Below are 23,510 nucleotides of genomic sequence, written 5' to 3'. Positions count from 1 at the left end.
TAACATGGAAGGCTGAGATAGCTAGCCTGCAAGGGTCAGCTCCTTGGAGGTATTGAGCAGGGTAGAGTAAGGGAAATAAACGGATTTGAGGGCAAACATGTTCAAGATAAACACAGTCCACTCTTTTTGCTATTCATCAAATATATTTAATGACTTCATGATTTAACCTAATAGGCATCAGCATATATGTGTGTGTGTGTGTGTGTGTGTATATATATACACATATATAAACATAACTTTCCTTTTCTCTGTCAAAAGTGGAAATGAGAAAGCCTCTCATTGAGTTCATTGCAAATCCAGGAAGCCCAACTGGTAAACAATTCTCCCAATCTGATCAGGCATGGATTTTTGTGGTCTGATGACCTACGTGATGCATCATAAAGTTAAGTAATATCCGCACTCCTCATACAAAGTAGTGAGGGAAGGGAAAATAACTGGGTAATATATTTGCGTTAAAAATGCATAGATAATACAGTCCTCATTTTTGTAGCTAGTCATGAGACAATGGCTTATATTTATCATTTTCTTTAAGCCCGCTAAACTAATACACATCACCTTTTCCTTAGCTTTCACTTTGACTGGTGGTTTACCCAAATTTTTATTCCAAAAGGACTGTGTTCTCATTGATCTTTCCCTATTGGGTTTCTTTAGTATTTCATTTGCCTTTACTGTCAGATATGAGACATACGAGGTGCCCCAGTGAAACCTCTGAGTTCCAGATACAGTCTTCACTTCCCTCGTGGGATAGCTGCAACCTGATTTCTCCTTAAGTTTTGGAATCAGTATTGGAAGAGGATGACAGACATTAATAGCACCATTAGAGAGCCAGGGTGCAGAGATAGAATTTCTCATCAGATCTCCTTTTATTTTAACACTTAGGTTTCTGGGAGAGAGAGAGAGAGAGAGAGGGAGGGAGAGAGAGAGAGAGAAAGCGAGCATTGAGAATGACAGATGACTAACTGCAAACTTAACCAAACAGGAGCCTTATTTGCTGCTGCTTTGCTAGATCATATTAACACAGCTTCCAATGCATGCTATGTGGCTATTGATATTTTTCCATCCACGAGATAAACTGAGGAATAGGAACAGTTTGAATTTAGTCATAATGTACGATAGTATGCACTCAAGACTATGTTGTCTCTCTGGATCTCTATCACAATGCAGTCTGAGAGACCTGGAGCAGTAAGACATCCCTTAGAGAATCACACTGGTCCACCATATTGATGAGATGATAAAACCATGATAATCATGTAAGACAACAGGAACTCCCAAGGATAGCTGGTAGACCCTACAAAGATGCTGCACCCTTCCACATCAGTAAAACTTTTAGTGGTATGGTAGTCTGAGGTATGCTGGGGCATCTCTTCCACAACAAATGAAAAATATTGCATCTTGCATTTCCAACCACAACAAAGATGCACCATTCTTTTTTGTTTTGGTTTGTTTTAAACGGAGTTTTGCTCTCTTTGCCCAGGCTAAAGTGCAATGGCGCGATCTTGGCTTACTGCAACCTCCACCTCCCAGGTGCAAATGATTCTCCTGCCTCAGCATTCCTAGTAGCTGGGATTACAGGCGTGCACCACCAGTCCTGGCTAATTTTGTGTGTTTAGTAGAGATGGGGTTGATCTCTACTAAATTTTGTATGTTTAGTAGAGTCGCAATGTTGGCTAGGCTGGTCTTGAATTCCTGACCTCAGGTGATCTGCCCACCTTGGCCACTTTGGGCATGAGATTACAGGCATGAGCCACTGCACCTGGCCAGATGCACCATTCACAGTAGGCCACTTTGCGTTTTAGAGATGTACACAGACAGAGTCTGCTTCCCCACCACTCCCAACACACACACAATTAGATGTGGCCTAGCTGACACTGAATTGTTCTTGAATGCCAAGAGGGTCCACAAACATTTCTTTCTTTTCCCATTAAATGTGTAGCTCATTTGTATAAGCTCTTTCAGTAGGAAGATGAAAGCTGTAAGTATCCACTGGCCTAAGGACTATGGCTAGTTAGGAAATCGGGCACTGATCTGTCAGTACCCTGACATGTAAAGACAGTTGTCAGTGGCTTTGCTGTCCCTTGCCCTCTCCTTCCACACTGATGTTTCTGGAGAATAAGAAAAGACACTATAAGATATGCTACATATATACCTCTGGTATGGGGACATTTTCTATAATATTCTGAATTTGATGTTCTATTACTTAATCTAATGTTAAAGGGTTTTTGTGCATGTGTGTGTGCACATGTGTGGGTTCATACATGTGGCTATTTCCTGTCAATTTGTAGCCCACCAGAAATGATGTATTTAGGGATTCTTTACTGTTTTTAATATTTTCTGTTCATGTTTTTGTGGATATTGTTTCTATTCACTATGGATGGCTTTCCTTCTGTATTGTGGGGAAACGATAAAATATTCTGTCATTGGGAGGGATGGTAGACTATTAGCTCTTCATCTGGGTATAAGGGCTCTCTGTTCCTCCTGGATGTTGCCAGTGAGTTGAAGTGTAGACCTACCTTGGAGAAACTACCCACATTCATTCTTCCCACCTTGAGGCAAATATCTCTTCATGTCCTAAAGGATGGCACAAATAGGCCAGGGTAGGGTTAGTGGGACAGTAAAATGACTGGTCATTACAATGGAGTTTACCAATCCACACTTCAGAGACTGAACCATCCCATTGAATTGCTTCCACTTCTCCTTTGATATTCTCCTGTACATATTTTGGGCTGCAGTTTGTCTGTCAATGTTATTTCATCTTTTGTTGTATCTTTTTATGAATTCTCTATCTTTATGGATCACTAATTATAAGCTTACTTATATTCCAGGGAAACTGTGAATTTAATCTTTTTCTTCTTATTTTTATAGGCTAGGAATTAAAGATCAACTTTCTTATGTAATCTTTAATTCTTTTTTAATATAATAGTTTTATTGTGATACAATTCACATACATACAATTCATTCATTTAAAAGGTAAAAATTAATGGTGTTTAGTATATTCATGAAGTTATGTGGCTGTACTTAATATGTTACTTGTTATTCCAAGAAACTGTAGAAAATTTTCATGAACTCCAAGAGAAGCACCCTATCCAGAAGCAGTTGTACCTCATTGCTCTCCATCCCTCTCAGCCCTGAGCAATCACTAATCTACTTTCTGTCTCTATAGATTTGCCTATTCTGAAGATTTTATATAAATTGAATCATACACTGTTGGGCATTTGTGATGGGCTTTTTTCATTTAGTGCACTGTTTTCAAGGTTTATACATTGTGTGGTAAGTATCAGTACTTCCGTCCTTTTCATAGCTGAATGAATATTCCATTGCATGGCTCCATCACATTTTGTATATTCACTTTTTAGTTGGTGGAAATTTGGGTGGCAACGCCATTTGTCGAAAACACCATTCTTTCTTCATTGAGCTGTCTTGACACCCTGGTTAAAAATTAGTTGACAGGACATGTGAGTGTACATTTCCTGACTCTGAATTCCAGTTCATTGATGGATATGTCTGTCCTATGCCAGTACTATGTACTGGCTGAATAATGGCAGCTGTGTAATAAATTTTGATATTAGTAAGCGTGAAGCACCCAACTTCGCTCTTCTTTTTCAAGATTATTTTGGCTCTTCTGGAACCCTTAAAATTCTGTATGTATTTTAGGACCAGCTTGACAATTTATGCAAGGAAGCAAGATTGAATTTTGATGGTGATTACATTTGTAAACCAACTTGGGAATTACAGCCGTCTTAGCAAGATTAAGTCTTCAAATCTATGAATATGACATGTTGTTCCATTTACATTTACAACATGTTGTTCCATCTTTAATTTATTTCAGCAATATTTTGGTTTCAGTGTGCAAGTCTTACGCCTCTTTAATTAAATATATTTCTAACTATTCTTTTTGATGCTATCGTAAATGGAATTTTTCTCTTAATTTTAGTTTTAGATTGTTCATTTTTAGTGTATGGAAATACAATTTTTTATTGATCTTATATTCTGCAACTTTTCTGAACCCATTTATTAGTTTTAATATTTAGTAGATTAAAAAATTTAGTAGAAAATTCTAAGAATTTTAAAATTCTTAGATCATGATGATGATCATCATTAGTCAAAAGATGATGTCAAAGCAAATAGAAATAGTTTTACCTTCTCCTTTCCCTGGATGTTATTTCCTTGCCTTGTCTAGCTGTTGTGGCTCGAACCTCCAGGGCAATGTTGAATAAAATAGATGAGAGTGGACATCCTTGCCTTTTTCATTATATTAGAGGGGACTATTCAGACTTTCCCCATTAAGGATCATGTTACCTGTGGGTTTTTCATAAATGTCTATTATCAGTTTACGAAGTTCCTTTTTGTTCTACATTGTTGAGTGTTGTTATAAAAAATGATAGTTGAATCTTGTCAGATGCTTCTTCTACATCTTTGAGATGATCATGTAGTTTTTGTTCTTTATCCTATTCATTGTTCTATAGGTTTTTTTCTAATGTTAAATCAACCTTGCATTCTTGGAATAACTTTCACTTAGTCATGGTATATAATCCTTTTTATATGTTGCTGGATTTAGTTTGCTATATTTAATTGATGATGTTTTCATCTATATTCACAACAAATCTTAACGATTTTCTTTTTCTATGATGTCTTTGCATAGTTTTAACATCATGATAAAATGACTTCATAAAATGAGTTGGGATGTATTTACTCTTCCATTTTTGAAATAGCTTATGAAGAATTGATATTAATTTTTCTTTAAGTGTTTAGTGAAATTTGCCAGTGAATCATCTAGGTCTATGTTTTTCTTCTTGAGAAGTTTTAAAATTACTAATTCACTTGTATCAAATAATTAACTTTGTTTTGTTGATTGTTGTTTTTTCTATTTTCTGTTTCATTAATTTCTAATCTAAACTTTCTTTTATTCTTTCTACTTGATTGAACCAGAATATGCCCAGCATAGCGACTAGTGTTGAAACACACAAGCCCAGGTCAGTGGTTGAGAGCATAGAGAGGAAATAGTACATTGGTTTGTGGAGATTGAACTCAGTGATGATGACGAATAGAATGATGCCATTCTGAGAGAGAGCAGTTATGTAGAGACAGCAGAAGGGGATGGAGATCCAGGCACGAGCAACTTCTAGTCCTGGAACTCCAGTCAGGAAAAAGATCAGAGAAGAGGAAGTGATGTTAAGAAAAGACGATATGGGCTGGGCGCGGTGGCTCAAGCCTGTAATCCCAGCACTTTGGGAGGCCGAGACGGGGGGGATCACAAGGTCAGGAGGTCGAGACCATCCTGGCTAACACGGTGAAACCCGTCTCTACTAAAAAAAAAAAAAAAATACAAAAAACTAGCCGGGCGAGGTGGCGGGCGCCTGTAGTCCCAGCTACTCAGGAGGCTGAGGCAGGAGAATCGCGTAAATCCGGGAGGCGGAGCTTGCAGTGAGTTGAGATCTGGCCACTGCACTCCAGCCTGGGCGACAGGCGACAGAGCGAGACTCCGTCTCCAAAAAAAAAAAAAAAAAAAAGAAAAGACGACATGATTACTGTGGAAGAATAATTCTGTTGCAATAAATGTCCTAGAATGAGAAATGATAAAACCATTCATCAGTTTTGTTATGATTTCTACTAACTGTAGTCAGATAAATCAAATTGGAGATTATTTTTAGGATTTTAACGTCTCCTTTCTACTTCCCAGTTTTAATATTTTTTTCCCTGCTGAGTTGAATTTCCTCTTCATGATTCTTGTTTCCCGATTCACAACAGAGAATAGCACATCTTGTTTTTTTAAAACCCAGGGGTGGCCGGGTGCTGTGACTCACGCCTGTAATCCCAGCACTTTGGGAGGCCAAGGCGGGTGGATCACCTGAGGTCGGGAGTTTGAGACCAGCCTGACCAACATGGAGAAACCCCGTCTCTACTAAAAATTAGCCAGGCGTGGTGGCGCATGCCTATAATCCCAGCTACTTGGAGGTTGAGGCAGGAGAATGGCGTGAACCCGGGAGGCGGAGCTTGCAGTGAGCCCAGATCGCACCATTGCACTCCAGCCTGGGCAACAAGAGTACAACTGTCTCAAAAAACAAACAAACAAACAAACAAACACACACACACAAAAAAAACCCAGGGGTACTTTTGGTCCCCTTTCACTTTGACCCTAGTCAGTTTCTTTCTCCCTTCCTTTGTAAGGTCCACACAAAGAGATCAAAAGTAATTTGAAAATACCATAAATTAATTGGGTAATTTGAAGTGGTATTCATTTTTAAAAGTAAGATTTATTATTTAATAAAAATATACATGTATGCGAATATTTGTTTAAAAACTCTGCTGCAGGGTGCAATCATGACTCACTGCTTGCTCAAACTCCTCTTGTCTCAGCTTCCTGAATGGCTAGGACTACAGGCTCCAGCCACCACACCCCATTATTTTTCATTTGCTTTTCGTGGAGACTCAAACTCCTGTCCTCAAGTGATGCTCCTGCCTCAGCCTCTCAAGCATTAGGACTACAGGTGTAAGCCACTAAGCCTGGCTGGGTTTTTTTAAAACAAGAATTCCACTGATGCCCCACAAGAAACAAATTCAGCTCCTGCTTTGGTATCTGTCCAAGGAGCACTCATGTTTGCCACCTTTCCTTCTTACTTCTCTCCTGCTGCCTCCCTTCCTGTGTCTGCTTTTGCAATTTGGTTTCTTTGCAAGGAAAGAAAATCAAGACAAATGAACACAAGAAAGCCGGGCAGTTCGGTGGAGGTGTGGGCATTAGAGGCTAGCCTGAGGAGGCAGGTGGACATGAAGCACCGTATTTTGCTTCTCATTCATAATGTGGTTTTGCAGATTCTTACTGGTTAAGACTACCACCGTGAGAAAATATGTCATCAACCAGAAAAGTGCAGTTCTATCAGCTTAAGGGGTGTTTTCATCTGATGTTTAAATTTGTCCATCTATAGGGCCTTGTGATAAAGAAAAAACCTTCCAGATTTTATGAGCAGTTCTGGTCTCAACAGTCAGAATTCTGCCACTAGGATTGTTTTGAAACAGTAATACATGTAAACAGGAACTTGGCTGTTACCTCATCTAATCATGGAATTGTCAGGCTTTGGTCAATAATTACAGAAATAAATAGTCTTTTGTCTTGGGAGTAAGTTGTAGTCAGTATTCATCTCTTCGTTTTTTTGTCACTTTTTTCTCTAATTATGCTATTTGAAGTTTTGAAAGTGTTCCTTCTATAAAATTAAATTAACCTGCCTTAAGAAAAAAACCTCTATTATCATGGAACTTTATCATACATTATATGTATGTAATCTTTTAAGAAAATAATTTTATATAAAGAAATAATTCTATACAAGTCAAAATAGCCCATTTGCTATTTCTTGGTCAATGGATTTTGCCCCTACCTTACTAGAGTTGTTTCTAGTCTAGGTTTACACTTCTGATCTTGATTCTTGATTTTCGTATCTGTTGTCACTATAGCTGAGTTGATATATAACTGTTGAAGAAAATTATCTGTAACACCACCTTTAGCAATTAGTCTTTTAAAAGCCAACTGTATTAAGCTTCAGGGATAGGAGTGAACTAGATATGCAGAGGCCTGATACCAGACACTTCTCTTTCTAGCCTAATATTGTTGCAATTATTGCCACCCTTGGTTTACATACAAGACTCAGGACAGTATGCTTTCAAAGTCTATCTTCATCAATGTAAATAACACGTGAGCTTTTAACTCCACCAGGAAGTAGCATCTGAAATGAGTCTTATTGCTATGCAGGTGTGGTCCTAGGTGAGTTTTCTTCTCTTTCCTTTCTTCTTTTCCATGTTGACTTTACTCTTGTCATCTGGGACCCTTAGTGCTGGAAAATCTTGCTAAGACCCTCGCTAAGCCAGTCTGGTAGTGCTTTGAATATTAATGTTTTGTTCTTCTTGACTGCAAGAAGTTTGGGCAATTTTCTCATAGACCCAGGCATTGGCTAGAATCCCACTGGTCATTCATGGACATTCAGAACTATGATGACTCCAACCATTGATAAGGAGAATATACTCACGCAGCTGTATTATAGCCACACAATTTTACCTCCTTCACTAGTGAAACATTCTATCTCCAAATCTTACTTTATGATACCTCTTGGGACTACATGCTGTATTGTTGACTACTTTTTTTTTTTTTTGTCTCTAGCTACTACTGCTGTCCAGTCTCAGCTGTTACTCCTGCTCTTATAGGCTGCTGAGAACCCGGCATATTTTTCATCAAAGCCTGCTCAGTTTTGAATCAGCCACAAAATAGCCATATGTCTTTGGTCTTGACGTTTAATGTTAATAGTAAGAAAGGTTGAATTTGATAATCTCCATTTTTTTATTCAATGTAATTGCAGTTAAAAATGTCACAACGATAAGCTTATGGGCATTACTTAATATCCTAAATATATGAAATATTATGGAAAAAGTCTCATATAGAAAATTTCAGGTATGGATTGTAATGGGTATGGAATTATAATTGCTGATTATGAAGTGATTCTTGTTCCATTAACTGCATACTTGACAGAAGAGTATATTAACTAAAATAAAATCAGTTTATCATTCAGTTTCCTGACATCATTTCAAAATTAATATAAAAAATAAAAATAAGGTCCTTATTCATCAGATAATTTTAGAAGAACATTTTAACAGTTATACATATTAGAAGAATAACATTATGATAAAAAATAATGCACTTATGGCTAGAATCATCAATAGAAATTTAAATAAAATAAATGACCAAGAAAGTTAATATTAAAAACCAGTGGTCATAGGCAGGAAAGTCACAGCAGGAGAACATACAAAGAAATAATATTTTGGGGCTGGGGGCAGTGGCTCATGTCTGTAATCCCAGCACTTTGGGAGGCCAAGGCAGGCGGCTCATGAGGTCAGGAGTTCGAGACCAGCCTGGCCAACATAGTGAAACCTCGTCTCTACTAAAAATACAAAAAATTAGCTGAGCGTGATGGCGGGCGCCTGTAATCCCAGCTACTCAGGAGGCTGAGGCAGGAGAATCGCTTGATCCCTGGAAGCAGAGGTTTCAGTGAGCCGAGATTGCGCCATTGCACTCTAGCTTGGGCAACAAGAGTGAGACTCTGTGCCTTGTCCACAGTAGATGTACAGTACCTATTTGCTGAATTACTGAATATATCTGTCTGATTTTCAGTACTGTGCTTGGATTAAAGTGACTGTTTTGTCATGTAGCATTGGAAACTCACCACTGCTCCATTTCTGGCTCATGCTGTGCATTACAGCAGGGTTTCTTACAAGTGCTAGCTCACAGGCTCCCTCTTGCTGGTTCTAGGTTTGTCCTCTGTATGGCACACAGATCAAATATAATTATTTTCCAGTAAAGCAACATTCAGCCATTTGAACATAGCCATATGTTTGTTCTTAGTCTTCTAAAAAAAAAGAGAAATTATATTTTGGCTTTGGACATCTCCTCTAAGTCAACCTGGAACATTGAATTTAAATATCTTAATTCATACTGTTTTAGAGTCATGTAGAGTCCTAGAATTTTATAACTGGAAAGTACCTTAGAGACATTTTAGTCCCTTCCACAGAATGACATTAATTTTATTACATGGTATTCCAGTGGCCTAAAAGCATTGATTTTATTAGTCTTGTTCTTGCCAAAGTGTATTGAAAGGACAATATTAGCTTTTGTTGCAATTGCTTTTGGCATTTTCATCATGAAGGTTTTCCTTATGCCTGTCCTGAATGGTATTGCCTAGGTTTTCTTCTAGGGATTTTATCGTTTTGGGTTTTATATCTAAGTCTTTAATCCATCTCGAGTTAATTTTTGTATAAGGTGTAAGGAAAGGGTCCAGTTTCAGTTTTCTGCATGTGGTCAGCCAGTTTTCCCAGCACTATTTATTGAATAGGGGATCCTTTTCCAATTGCTTGTTTTTGTTAGGTTTGTGAAAGAGCAAATAGTTGTAGATGTGTGATGTTATTTCTGAGATCTCAAGGATCTAGAACCAGCAATACCATTTGACCCAGCAATCCCATAACTGGGTATTTACCTAAAGGAATATAAATGATTCTACTATAGAGACACATGTGCATGTATGTTTATTGCAGCACTGTTTACAATAGCAAAGTCACGGAACCACACTAAATGCCCATCAATGATATACTGGATAAAGAAAATATGGTACACGTATACCATGCATACTATGCCGTCATAAAAAGGAATGAGATCATGTCCTTGAAGGACATGGATGAAGCTGGAAGCCATCATCTTTAGCAAACTAATACAGAATACAGAAAACAGAAAACAGAAAAGAGAAAACGAATACTAATACAGAACACAAAACACCACATGTTCTCACTCATAAGTGGGAGGTGAACAATGAGAACACATGGACACAGGGAGGGGAACAACACACACGAGGGCCTGTTGGGGGAAGTGGGGGAGGGGAGGGAACTTAGAGGATGGGTCAATAGGTGCAGCAAACCACCTATGTGACAAACCTGCAGTTCTGCACGTGTATCCTGGAACTTAAAGTAAAATAAAAATTAAAACAACAACAAACCAAAAACAACAAGAAAAAGGAAGTATAATAATGATGCATAAAGCAAAAAGGGACACTTGGAAGTTACAAAATGTATAATTAGCCAGAAAAAGAGAAGACTAAGAACAAATATATGGCTATGTTCAAATGGCTGAAAGTTGCTTTACTGGAAAATACATTTGATCTGTGTGCCATACAGAGGACAAACCTAGAACCAGCAAGAGGGAGCCTGTGAGCTAGCACTTGTAAGAAACCCTGCTGTAATGCACAGCATGAGCCAGAAATGGAGCAGTGGTGAGTTTCCAATGCTACATGACAAAACAATCACTTTAATCCAAGCACAGTACTGAAAATCAGACAGATATATTCAGTAATTCAGCAAATAGGTACTGTACATCTACTGTGGACAAGGCATAGGAAATTAAGTGTTAATAACAACAAAGTCCCTGACCTCATCATGAGTAGTTGACTAGAGGACAAAGGCAAGTATAGTGGAATTATAGCATGGATAGTAAATTTGGAATGCTACCACAGCACATAAAGAGGGCAACAATCTCATTTTGGGGAATAAGGAATGGTTTCCAGCAAATAATGGTGTCTAGACTAAGACCTAAATTCCAAGTATAGTTGGAAAAACATGGGCACGAGGGGCTAATTTTAATGCCAAATAATATTCCCTGGTAGAGATGTATCAGGAATCTAAATTTTTAACAAGATCCTCAAGCAATAGTTATGTGTTTGGCCTTGTACTATAGTTGTTATGTATTCAGACTATGGATTAACCTTTGGAAAACACTTCATAGACAAGTGATGCCATTATCAAAATTTGAGTGTCAATTTAAATTTTCATAGTCAATCTTATGTTACCATTGACTTGCATTATTATTTCAAGTATTTTCTCACATTATTAATTCTCACTTTCAGTGGTTTCTATCCTTTTAGTGTTCTTTCTTCCTATTTCTGTGTCAAGTAGTTTTTGATTTTATACCATGGTCGCAGTAAAGTAGAATTACTGGTTAAAGTTCTTGTAATAGGAATCATCCAATATTTGTGTTCTTTATTGAGGTTTCTTGAAAGAAGGTAAATCTATATAGTAAATATTTTTAAAATTATATCTTTGCAAATTATATTCCTCACTAGGCATTAAGTACTCTTAAGGCAAGAAGCTAGTCTTGTTCATGTTTATATTCTCAATATCCATCTGACTACTTGATTTACAGTAGATGCTAAATACATGTTGTTGTTAAAAGATGAATAAGAATATAAATTGGGGCCAGGCGTGGTGGCTCACACCTGTAATCCCAGTACTTTGGGAGGCTGGTGGGGGATCACGAGGTCAGGAGTTTGAGACCAACCTGGCCAACATGGCGAAACCACATCTCTGCTAAAGATAGAAAAATTAGATGGGCATGGTGGTGTGCACCTGTAATCCCAGTTACTCGGGAGGCAGAGGCAGGAGAATTGCTTGAACCCGGGAGGTAGAAGTTGCAGTGAGCTGAGACTGTGCCATTGCACTCCAGCCTAGGTGACAAGAGTAAGACTTTGTCACAAAACAAAAACAAAAACAAAACAAAGCAAAACAAAAAAACTATATATTGGAATAATCATGTTCTTGATCTCAGTTCTTAAGGCCACAGAACTTTGAGCTGGATGTTTGGTGTTGTAAAATGTGCCACATTTTATCCTCATTTGTAAAAACAGGAATGTTTGAAGTAGGGCAGGGTGAATCAGACTGCCAAATCCCAGGTCATTGATTCTGGCAATAAGCTAGAGTAATTGTGGTAGGGTTCTTAGTGACTGTGGTTGATGCAAGTGGACCCTGAGGAAGTAATGCTTAAATATAGCATTCCACAGCATTTCTATGTCTAAATGAAGTAGCAGTCAGAATGAGCTTACCAAATAGATACGATAGAGGTGTAGAGAATTAGCCAGTGGGGTTTGAAACCACAGAGGGCTAATACCTTGGAAAGCGTTGAAAAGAAAATATGAAGGGACAGTGAGATCCATAGGAATTCTGGGTAATGAGCAAGTTTCTTTAGTTGGTTTTATGCAGTATTTAAAAAACAGGAAAAGTGTCCTTAAGAAACTGTGTTACTATCTGAAATACAAAGGATAAAATTTGTTTTAAATTTTATTTTTCCATATTTATGTATATAAATATTAAAAGAAACGATAAAAATCAAAACTGTACAATGGCTACCTCTGTGGAGAAGTCAGAAAGAGGCTGGGTTTGGGGAAATATAGCAAGGAAGATTTTGGCCTTTTCTAAAATATATTTTATTAATGAGAACTTTTTTTGTACATTAATATTTCATTAAAAACCTTTTAAAGAGGTCTTTATGTTTTATGGAAAACAGAAGGAGGGAAAAGGTAAGATTGGAGACCTAGAGAACTCTAAGGAAACTATGATTTAGGTAAAGGATTTTGATGCCTAAACTGAGTCTAAAAGTGAAGATAAGATATTTTGGTGTTAAAATAGGCAACATAAGAAAACCTCCGGCATACAGCAAAAACAGTACCGAGAGAGAGTTTTATAGCATTCAATGCCTGCATCAAAAGAATAGAAAGATCACAAGTTAACCTAACATCATACATCAACAAACTAGAAAAACAAGAACAAATGGAACCAAAGCTAGCAGGAGAAAATAAATTACAAAGATCTGAGCAGAACTAAATAGAATTGATACCAAAAGAACAATACAAAGAATCAACAAAATGAAAAGTTGGTTCTTTGCAAAAAATAAAAAAAAAAGTCATAGACAACTAGCTAGATTAACCAACAAAAGAAGAGAGGAAATTCAGATAAGTACAATCAGAAATGAAAAAGGAGACATTACAATTGATACCTTAGAAATACAAAAGATCATCACAAACTATGAGCAACTCTACACTCACAAACTAGAAAACGTAAAGGAAATGAATACATTCCTAGAAATATAACCTCCAAAGATTGAACCAGAAAGAAACAGAAAACCTGAACAGACTAATATTGATTAGTAATATTGAATCGGTAATAAAAGTCTCCCAAATAAGAAAAATACAGAACCAGATGGATTAACAGCCAAATTCTACCAGACATAGAAGGAAGAGTTGGTACCAATCCAACTAAAACTGTTCCAAAACATCAATGAGGGGGGAATTATCCCTAACTCATTTTATGCAGACTGTATCACCAATACCAAAGCCAGGCATGGACACACATGAAAATAAAACTACAGATAAATATCCCTGATGAATATAGATGCAAAAATTCTTAATAAAATACTAGCAAACTGAATCAAACAGCACATCAAAAAAAAAAAAAATACCCAACATCAAAAAAAAAAAAAAATACCCAACAGTGAAGTGGGTTTTATTCCACAGATTCAAGGATGTCACAACATAGGCAAATCAATGAGTATGATTCACCACATAAGCAGATTTTTTTTAAAAAAACCTCATATGATCATGGCAATAGTTGCAGAATAAGCAATTGATAAAATTCAGCATGAGTTCATGATAAAAACCCTCAAGAAGCTAGGAATAGAAGGAAATATCTGAAAATGATAAAAGCCTCGTATGACAAACCGGCAGCCAACATCATACTGAATGGGAAAAAGTTGAAAACATTTTCTCTAAGAACTGAACCAAGACAAGGATGCCTACTTTCACCACTTTCATTCAAAATAGTCCTAGTCAGAGCAATCAGGCAAGAGCAAAAAGGAAACGTATCAAAATTGGAAAAGAGGAAGTCAAATTATCTCTATTTGCTGATGATATGATCGTATACCTAGAAAATTCTGAAGACTCCACCGAAAGACTCCTAGATTTGATAAATACATTCAGTAAAGTTTCAGGATACAAAATCAACATACAAAAATCAGTAGCATTTCTAAATGACAATAGCTATCTAGCTGAGAACCAAATAAGAACTCAACTTCATTTATAATAGCTATAAAGAATACGTAGAAATTCGTTTAATCAAGGAGGTGAAGGATCTCTACAAGGAAAACTACAAAATGCTGAGAAACAAATGTAGATGATACAAACAAATGGAAAAATATCCCATGATCATGGATCAGAAAATCGGTATTGTTAAAATGACCATACTGCCAAAGCAATCTGCAAATTCAATGTAATACCTAACAAATTACCAAAGTCATTTTTCCACGGAATTAAAAAAAATATAAAATTCTTATTAAAAAGGAGCCTGAATAGCCAAAAGAATCCTAAGCAAAAAGAACAAAGCTGTAGGCATCACATTACTTGACTTGAAATTGCACTACAAGGCTATAGTAAGCAAAAGAGCACAGTACTGGTATAAAAATAGACACATTGACCAATGAAACAGAGTAGAGAACCCAGAAATAAAGCCACATATCTATAGCTGGCTGATCTGTGACAGTGTTGACAAAAACACACTGGGGAAAGGGCAGAAACCCTATTAAATAAATGGTGCTGGGAAAATTGGATTGCCATATGCAGAATGAACCTGGACCCCCATCTCTCACCATATACAAAATTTAACTCAAGATGGAATAAAGACTCAAATGTAAGACCTGAAGTTTCAAAAATACTAGAGGAAAAGCTAGGAAAAACTTTTATAGACATTTGCCTTGGCAAGGAGTTCATGACTAAGACCTCAAAAGCAAATGCAACAGAAACAAAAATAGATAAAGTGGACTTAATTAAACTATGAAGCTTCTGTCCAGCAAAAGAAATTAATCAACAGAGTGAACAGATAACTTGCAGAAGGGGATAAAATATTTACCAGTTGTGCATCTAACAAATGACTAATATTCAGAATCTACAAGGAATTCAAACATCTCAACAACAACAAATAACAAATAACTATCAAAAAGTGGGCAAAGGACATTAACAGACAGTTTTCTACAGAAGACATACAAATGGCCAACAAGCTTATGAAAATTGCTCAACACCACTAATCATCAGAGAAGTGCAGATTAAAACCACAATGAGATACCTATCAGAAGGGCTATTATTAAAATGTCAAAAAAATAACAGATGTTTGTGAGGATGTGGAGAAAAGAGAACATTTACACACTGTTGGTGGGAATGTAATTACCAGTACTCTATGGAAAACATGGAGATTTCTCAAGGAACTAAAAGTTGAACTACTATTTGAGATGCCAATTCCACTATTGAGTAGTTTCCCAAAGGAAAATAAATTGTTATATATTTTTAAAACCTGTATTCATGTGTTTATCACAGTACTCTTCACAATAGCAAAAATATGGAATCAATCTAAGTGTCCACTACTGGATAACTGGATAAAGAAAATGTGGTCAGTATACACCATGGAATCATACTCAATCCCAAGAATGAAGTGATGTCTTTTGCAGTAACATGGATGGAACTAGAGGACATTATCTTAAATGAAATAACTCAGAAACAGAAAGTAAAATACTGCGTGTTCTCACTTATAAGTAGGGGCTAAATAATATGCACATATGGCCATTTAGAGTGGAATAATAGACATTGATAACTGGGAAGGGTAGGAGGGTGGAAGTGGGATATGGGAGGAGAAATGATTTAATGGGTATAATGCACTCTATTTGGATGATGCCTATACTAAAAGCCCAGACTTCACCACTATGCAATATATCCATGTAACAAATCTCTGCCCCCTAAATCTATTTTTTTAAAAAAATAGACAAGAAATACAGATTTATTGGATGTGGGACCAAATGGGGACAACTTTCTGAGACCTAAAGTTTCAAAATAGCCATTCAACTAATGCAGTTTGGAAAGTTAGAACTATGATCAATTACCAGATAATATAGGCAGAAAAATTTTACTCAGTTGAAAGAGAAATTTCTTGTGTTACATATGTCAAATATTGAATCAAAGGAGTTATCACTGGAATTGTTTAGATAGATTATTTGATAGGTTTCTATGTATAGTTAAATTCAACAACTATCAATAAGTATCTACTATGTGAAAGGTATTCTGCTGAGTATTACAAAGTCTTCAAATAAAATCAAGACTTTTTATTTAGGAAATGTACAGTCTTGTGAAAGCTATAATAATATACACACAGGTGTGCACACATATAAAAAAACTGATATCAGCAAAGAAATATGAAAGAAAATTATGAGGAGAGAACAAATATCACAGGAGAGATCATAAAATATTTAATGAGGAAGATATTTAAAGATGAGCCTTGAAACATAAGTAGAACTTCAAGGTGAAGTGGGTGTTAAAGTTGAAGTGGAGTCAACAGTAAAGCCCACCATGAAAAAACTGCATACATCTGAAGAAGTCATAAGCACACTGGCATTTTTAGACTGCAGAGTATGGGAAAAGAGAAAAAAGTGAATGAAACTTTAAAGAAAAGTTAAGCCTGAATTGTGGAGGAAATTACCATAGACAGGATTTGCTGCTTCATTTAGTTGGTGCATGTGAAATAAAAATAAGATATATATTTATTTGTTTCTTTTTAAAATGTTCTTAGGGCTGGATATTTGTTTTTTTTATTATTATTATACTTTGAGTTCTAGGGTACATGTGCATAATGTGCAGGTTTGTTACATATGTATACTTGTGCCATGTTGGTGTGCTGCAGCCATCAACTTGTCGGCACCCATCAACTCGTCATTTACATCAGGTATAACTCCCAATGCAATCCCTCCCCTCTCCCCCCTCCCCATGATAGGCCCCAGTGTGTGATGTTCCCCTTCCCGAGTCCAAGTGATCTCATTGTTCAGTTCCCACCTATGAGTGATAACATGTGGTGTTTGGTTTTCTGTTCTTGTGACAGTTTGCTAAGAATGATGGTTTCCAGCTGCATCCATGTCCCTACAAAGGACACGAACTCATCCTTTTTTATGGCTGCATAGTATTTCATGGTGTGTATGTGCCACATTTTCTTAATCCAGTCTGTCACTGATGGACCTTTGGGTTGATTCCAAGTCTTTGCTATTGTGAATAGTGCTGCAATAAACATACGTGTGCATGTGTCTTTATAGCAGCATGATTTATAATCCTTTGGGTATATACCCAGTAATGGGATGGCTGGGTCATATGGTACTTCTAGTTCTAGATCCTTGAGGAATCGCCATACTGTTTTCCATAATGGTTGAACTAGTTTACAATCCCACCAACAGTGTAAAAGTGTTCCTGTTTCTCCACATCCTCTCCAGCACCTGTTGTTTCCTGACTTTTTAATGATTGCCATTCTAACTGGTGTGAGATGGTATCTCATTGTAGTTTTGATTTGCATTTCTCTGATGGCCAGTGATGATGAGCATTTTTTCATGTGTCTGTTGGCTGTATGAATGTCTTCTTTTGAGAAATGTCTGTTCATATCCTTTAGGGCTGGATATTTGGAATCTTAATTCAAAGTGAATCATGTGATCATTTAGCAGAAACAGCATAGAAACATTAATTCAGTTAGTGATCTACTGGAACAAGGTAACTAAGACAGTGAGAATCTGAATTAGTATTTTGATGGTAGAAAAGAGATTGCTTAGCAATGATGATCACATTCTGGAGACATTTGAATTGGATGGCATTTAGTTTTACTCAACTCTAAAATTGCATGCATGGGTTTGTAACTCCAATTTGCGGTAAATTTTCTAGACTTTGAAATAAGTCTTTATAGGAGTAGTACATGTTAAATATGAATTCCCTTCAAACATACAAATTTGAGCACAGCTTTCTGAATCTGCTTTGTTTTCACATTGTAGATGATGAGATTCATCACAGGGAGGATAAGCAAGTATATGTTAGCAATGAGGGTGGGCACATAGGGTGGGGCATGTTTTCCAAATCTGTGAACAAAGGACAGGCTGATGAAAGGGATGTAGAATATACCAACAGCAGTGATATGAGAAATGCAGGTGCTGAAGGCCTTCTTCCTCTCCTCTGAGGGTGCAATGCTGAGAACTGAGCGAATGATCAGCAGATAGGCGAGCAAGATAAAGATGGAGTCCACTCAGGCAGTAGAGATGATTGCAGTTAATCCTAATGCACTGTTGATCTTTGTGTCTGAACATGAGAGTTTCTTCACATCAGGCTGGAAACAGTAGGAGTGGCGGAGCACGTGGCTCCGGCAGAACGACAGTCACTTAAAAAGTAGGATTAGTGGTGTCAAAATGACAGTCTCCCTGGTAATGACTGCCAAACCAATCTGTGGAATTCTTGCATGACTTAGAATGATAGCATATATTAAGGGGTTAGAAATGGCCACAAAATGATCAAAGGCCATAGCCTGGAGCACTGAAGATTCCATGAAAGTGCAGAGGTGAATGAAGAACATCTGTGATAAACAAGTGTTAAAGCTAATCTACCGAGCATTGAGCCAGAATATTCCCAGCACTGCCACCAGTGTAGAGATGCATAAGCCAATGTCAGTGGTGGACAACATGGAGAGGAAATAGTACATGGGCTCATGGAGGATTGACTCAGTGAGGATGACGAAAAGGATCAAGGTATTCCCAGAAAGGGCAGTTAAATAGAGGCAGCAGATGGGAAATGGAGATGCAGATGTGGGCCCATTCAAGTCCAGGGACTGCCGTCAAGAGGAAAGTAGGGGAAGTAGAATTATGGAAGATTGGCATTATGGCCTTTTGGAGCAGAATTCTCTTGTAGGATCTTGACTTCCTAAATTTAGAATTTTTAAATTATTTTAGTTGAAGTTTAATATACATTCAGTAAAATGCATAAAGCTTTAGAGTACAGCTCAAGGAAGTTTTACATCCACCTCTACCTGTGTAACAACGTCCAAGATCAACTTATTGAACATTATCGGCAACCCAGAAGGCCTCTTAATGCCGCATCCTCTTCAGTGTCCTCTCAAATAGTAACCATTATTCTGAATTTTATTACCATAATTATCTCTCCCTATACTTGATTTTTATATAAATGAATCATGTATTACATACTGTTTGTGTTTAGCTTCTTTCATTCAATATTTTGTCTGTGAGATTAATTCCTGAACTAAGATATTTAATTAATTTCAATTTAACTTCAATTTATTTAAATACATTTATTCGATGTTTACCACTTACTATCTTGTACTCTCATGATTTTGATTAAATTTTTCATCCTTCAGCTGGATTATGAGAATAAGGGGTATTTGGGGCTAATCCTTGTTTAGTGGAGTTGCTTGCTCATAATAGATATTCAGTATGCATTTGTCAGTTGATTTACCTTTATTTGCTCTTCCTGAAATATTCTATTTAACTGTGATTAGGCCTTGGTATAAAAAAATAATTGACTAATTGTGATTTGGAATTTTAGAATTATTAACTTAGAAACCAAATTTCATTTACTCCATTTAGTAAGCAGGAAAACATCTCTTTTCAGTAACTACATTTACCTAAGAATTCACCCCAGGTAATGCCCATTCATCTTGCCTCATTATATATGTTTAATAGGAGAGAGATGTTTCAGTTCCTATGAACCTGAAACTTGATATTCTTCTTAGTTTGTAACATTAAAATACTGCCCTGTTTATGATTATAAAACCTGCTTCTGTTTTGATAAAAATCAGTGAGACAAATGATAAGCTTCTTTTGTAACATGTATGCCCTGGTCTTTAATCTGATCTTTGTTCTCTTATGGGATTACTCAGGTATATAATATTGTGTTAATGATAAGACCATTTCCATACTTTGCTCTAATTATTTTACATAGACTATTTCATTTGAGTCTTATGACAAACCTAAAAGAGAGGTTTTTTTTGTTTTGTTTTGTTTTTTGTTTTTTTTGACAGATGCATAAACAAGTTTGAAAGTTTGGATACATTGCCAAAGTTCATAAAAAGTGAAATATATGATATTGGAAGTCAATCAAAGAAACAAAAAGATACTAGAGCCTGTGCTATTAACAACCATACTACACTGTCTAATAATGATGATAATTATGATATAATCCTGCTTCAGTTAATATTTACTTCTTAATAAATAAAGAAAATGTGGGACAGATATCTGTATTTGAATATTTCTGATTATTTAAAATTTGTATTGTTCAGACTTAAAACAATTTTATTTCAGGATTCTCCATGTGTTATATGATATGTAATTAGATTACTGAAACTCATTTTTTTGCAAATAGTAAATACTTAAGATAACACTGGATACTATAAATCAAATTAATCCATTGTGGAAATGACGTATTTATCATAAAATCAAAGTATTACTCAAAATATACTTTTAAGTTTTTATGATTTCTACTAGTGTTACAAACCATTCAAGTTTATTCTCATTAAGTATGCCCATTTTTACGCAAGTTTTATCATCTAATTGACAAGTACTTACTTAGAGTTGTAGATGAAAATTAGTTTGGCTATTTCTCCAAACACGTTGTCTATTTCTGTGTACTTTCAACTACATAGGCATTCCGTGGACAATGGATTTTATATATTCACTTTTCTACTTTAAAGCTTTTATCTTCTTCCCAGACTAATCTCCTGAATATTAGAGCCACATGTCTAACTAGTTGATTCTTTCACTTTAAATACCTGAAAGCAAGTTCAAACACAGTATGATTGCATCTAAATTTAGTCTTCTTCACAGAACCACAACTTGTATATCCTATTTCCCCAACTTTGAGTAATAGCTCTATGGTAGCTCTGTAGCTCTGCAGATTTATAAATCTATGGTAGCTTCATATATGAAATTGCCTAATTCAGAAATCTGCATATACTCTCACCTTTCATCGGTTGTTCACCAATTTCTGTCTTTATTGGACTCTTTCTAGTTCACACACCACGTTGCTGTCAGTTTTTTCTGAGATGTAAAGTAGACGTGCATTTTAAAGTGATTTTAATCTGCACTATCTGTGTCTCTCCCAACTTTCTATTAAATTTTCATCACAAATGAAGAAGAAAAGAAACAAACACAAGCAGCACTGATACTACAACTGATGGATATTCTAAATCCAGAAAATTTTGGAATGGTTAACTTCTCTAAACTGAGGAAAATGGAGATGGATGTGGACAGATATGAAGTCAAAATATAGGCCCATATTTAATACACATCCATAGTCTATAGTAAGGAATGCAGAGTCTGTACCAACATAAAAAGTTGGGAACCAGGCATTTATTTTTATAGGATGCTTAACTATAAAGTAACAAGGACTTTATTTCTGTATCAGATGTCTCATCTCAAGAAAAATAACCAAAAGGGTGGCTATAAGGGGTAGCATTGGTAGAGATACATTGAATTTTGAAATTAGTATTAGCCCATGTACAGAAGAGAGTGAAATAAAACAGTACATTTTGAGAATGTAGTTTTACAATTTCCCCTATGATTTTAAGTCTGCAAAGAAATATACAGTGTTGGTTGAATGTTATCTGTAGGCTGCTAGAAATCGGGAATTATACCAGAAACTGCATTCCACATAATAATGCTTATTGGGACAGCAACCATGAGCAAGCCCCATACATAGATTTTAAGAAAAAAAATAAAAACTGAAGAGATCTTGTTTTGCACTAGAGAGTATATAAAGAAAAAAAACTACTAGCATGAATCTTTAAAATATTTCATTAATAAAGGAGCAACATCTGGAAAATCCAGAGCATGAGCATGTATGAAGAAATGTAATAATATCTATAAACCATGTAGCATATTGCCTGTCACATCACAATGACTCAGTTATCAGTATCACAAAGGTAAAAACTTCTGCAGAACTAACAAGAAAACATCCTTAAGGTAATGTAGGTAATAGTGTCATATAGCGTTATGGAAAAACAAAGAACACATTGGAAAAATATCAAAATAATACAATACTAAAAAATAGATTTAAAGTACACATTGGACATAATCAAAAACCAGAGTCAAGGGACAGTAATTAACTTAGTTCAATTTGGAGAATGCATTTGAAAAATTCTCTCATAATGCATAGAAAAAATACAATGAAAATAAAATAATGAGAAAATTGAATTTGGGAATGGCACAAAATGAAAAGCCAATATACAAATAACTAGGGTTTCAGGTACCGTAAACAAAAATAAATAGAATAAAAATGACTGTTCCAAAGGAAAGACTACAGTGTATTGAGGATGTAAAAGCTCATTGCATTCCAGGTAAAATCAAGAAGATGAGAACAAGCATGCAATATTTAACTTAAATAAGTTTTTTAAAAATTACAAGCATTCAGGCAGAAAATATGGATTTCCTATAAAGAAAAGGAAATTAAGCCAGTTTTACAAAAATATTAAAATATTTAAAAAGACCTTTATACAACATGCTATTCCTGATGCAGAAATAATAAAATATGTTAAAACAGATGGAGATTGCACATTGTTGGAGCTTGGAGTTGGTGCCCTAACTAGCTGACAAACTTGCAAGTGTAGGTAGTGTGCTATGTGAGGGGCAAATTTTTCACTAACACGACAAAGGTCTTTGGCCTAGTAAGTAGAGTTTGACAATAATCCTTGCTACAAGTATAATGTTAAAAAAAATTACAAAAAAACACACAACTAAGACACTGACGACTCCAAAGCTTTGCTGAGAGATATTTTAAAAGATGTAAATAAGTGGAGGGATAGCACATGTAAATTAATTAGAAGACTCAATAGCATGGAAATGGCTGTTTTCCCTTCGTGAATCTATAAATTTGATGTAATATCAACAGGTCTTTTTTACTGTAAAAATTGACATTCTACAATTTATATGGAAATGCAAAATACTTACAATTTTGAAACAGAAGAAACAACCTGGAGTGCTCACACTACCAGCATTCAAAACTTAACATTAAACCAATGCAATTAAGACACAGCATGAGGACAGTCATACAGATTAAAAGAACAAATTGGAGAGTCCAGATTTAAACACGTACATTATAGCCAATTGATTTGTAACAAAGGTGTCAAGACAATTAAATGAAAGGACAGACTTTTCAACAAATGGTGCTAGAACAATTAAATATCACTACAAAAAAAACAAAAAAAACCAAAAAAATAAAGAACTTGGATTCTTAGCAATCACTGTTCTGAAAAATTAGCTCAAAATGGATTACAGACCTAAATGTAAGAGGTGAAAATCAGAAACTTCTAGAAAAAAA

General features: G+C 35.9%; 1 non-coding gene across 1 annotated transcript; it reads left to right on the top strand.

The window, feature by feature from the left end:
* The first annotated feature begins 22,739 nt into the window (after positions 1–22,739).
* LOC112607471 lies at positions 22,740–22,892 on the top strand. The gene has a single exon (XR_003115812.1). It is a non-coding gene; the product is annotated as a small nucleolar RNA SNORA62/SNORA6 family (small nucleolar RNA).
* The last annotated feature ends 618 nt before the right edge of the window (positions 22,893–23,510 follow it).

This window comes from Theropithecus gelada, chromosome 14 (genome assembly GCF_003255815.1).
Source record: "Theropithecus gelada isolate Dixy chromosome 14, Tgel_1.0, whole genome shotgun sequence".
In the NCBI taxonomy this organism is placed as follows: domain Eukaryota; kingdom Metazoa; phylum Chordata; class Mammalia; order Primates; family Cercopithecidae; genus Theropithecus; species Theropithecus gelada.
Note: the sequence above shows the minus strand (reverse complement) of the source record. Positions and strands in the feature narration are given on the sequence as shown.